Source organism: Nanorana parkeri, unplaced genomic scaffold, assembly GCF_000935625.1.
Source record: "Nanorana parkeri isolate BGI_ZX_2015 unplaced genomic scaffold, ASM93562v1 scaffold194, whole genome shotgun sequence".
Lineage (NCBI taxonomy): Eukaryota > Metazoa > Chordata > Amphibia > Anura > Dicroglossidae > Nanorana > Nanorana parkeri.
In genome coordinates this window covers 1,300,001-1,301,684 of record NW_017306462.1, presented here as the reverse complement: position 1 = coordinate 1,301,684, position 1,684 = coordinate 1,300,001, and the positions used below count along the sequence as shown (strand labels likewise).

The 1,684-nt window shown below is 44.8% G+C and overlaps 1 protein-coding gene across 2 annotated transcripts in view; it reads right to left on the bottom strand.

Moving 5' to 3' along the window:
- USP16 (ubiquitin specific peptidase 16) overlaps nt 1–142 on the bottom strand; it is a 27,702-nt gene extending 27,560 nt beyond the window's left edge. For both annotated transcript variants that reach the window (XM_018555368.1, XM_018555367.1), the window contains exon 1: nt 47–142. The gene's annotated coding sequence lies outside the window, so the exon portion shown is untranslated. The remainder of the gene's footprint in view (nt 1–46) is intronic.
- Nucleotides 143–1,684: the final 1,542 nt, after the last annotated feature.

The following is a 1,684-nucleotide window of genomic DNA, read 5'->3' as shown; positions in this document are numbered from 1 at the left end:
ATATATATATACATACTGTACATCGATCATACAGATGGTTACCTACCTGCTAAGGTCAATACAAAGCAAACATATGGCAATTAATGGATACTGTCGGTTCCTGATCGGTGTTCTGTAATGCAGATGATCAGTCAGATGCCTCCTGGTCTGTTTCCGGTTTATCCGCCAGTCCCCCGGTACCCTGCCAGCCAGCTCCCACGTTACCGGTGTACTCCTCTCCCCCAGCAGTCCAGCATGCAAGGAAAGAGAGGAACACCTTATTAATCAAAGAGCCAAATAATGTCCCAAATGTAGGGCTAAATGTATAAGTATCCGCCATGTTATAGAAGACCAATCATAAAGAATATGCAAGGCAGAGTCGTCATCAAAATGGCCCCGAAACGGAGACCACAAAATCTGTACCATTCGTTCTCTTTAGTCTGAGAAAGTAAAAACCATCACGGGGTATTTGTCGCTGTTAATTGGAGGAAGCGACTTTATAATGATTGACAGCTAGTATAGCCAATTGTACGACGCCTGAGAAGCCATCCATGGGGACGTCATTGCGCAGGCCCGTTGCGTGGGCGCCATTTTGGCTAAGCCGTTTTTTCAAAGAGCGAGGATGACTGGTCTACACAAAAATGGCCGAACCAATACTACTGTGTCTCACATGTTGCGGACAGTTTTTTTTTAATGTTAATAAAGTATACAGTATTGTGACAGCCATCAACTGCCATGTTGGAGTGGGGCAGTGTGGTATGTGGCAGGACTTTGCTCTGGTCTACAGCATAGTTTAGTAGCCTGAAAGTCTGTGGAAGCTTTCAATTTACGGCATGGAACTCAGCGGTAGAGGCCAGGTAGTAGGCCTGGGGACTCATGGCTGGAGATGTTGTATGTGATGTCTCTGGGGTACATGTGATACGGGTATGTTGTATATAGGTACGTACATAGCAGCCTGTATGTAGCTGGGGAGCCAGCTGATCATATCAATGTGTTACACAATAAAATCTGCTGTCATCCCCTCGGTGGTATGGCTGACCCTGGGTTTTGATTCGGTAGTGTCCCAGACACAGAGTGTAATGATCCACAAGTCGATCTATTTTGATGTATTTGTCTACTTGTATTTGTATCTTTATTTTTTGAGTTATCATTATTGTATTGTCTTGTACGGACTGCTGGAAATGCTGAGTTTAGAATGTCGATCTGTAATTGTCATTGTCTTTATGTGATTGTTTTTATGTATTAGTCCCCCGGTACCCTGCCAGCCAGCTCCCACGTTACCGGTGTACTCCTCTCCCCCAGCAGTCCAGCATGCAAGGAAAGAGAGGAACACCTTATTAATCAAAGAGCCAAATAATGTCCCAAATGTAGGGCTAAATGTATAAGTATCCGCCATGTTATAGAAGACCAATCATAAAGAATATGCAAGGCAGAGTCGTCATCAAAATGGCCCCGAAACGGAGACCACAAAATCTGTACCATTCGTTCTCTTTAGTCTGAGAAAGTAAAAACCATCACGGGGTATTTGTCGCTGTTAATTGGAGGAAGCGACTTTATAATGATTGACAGCTAGTATAGCCAATTGTACGACGCCTGAGAAGCCATCCATGGGGACGTCATTGCGCAGGCCCGTTGCGTGGGCGCCATTTTGGCTAAGCCGTTTTTTCAAAGAGCGAGGATGACTGGTCTACACAAAAATGGCCGA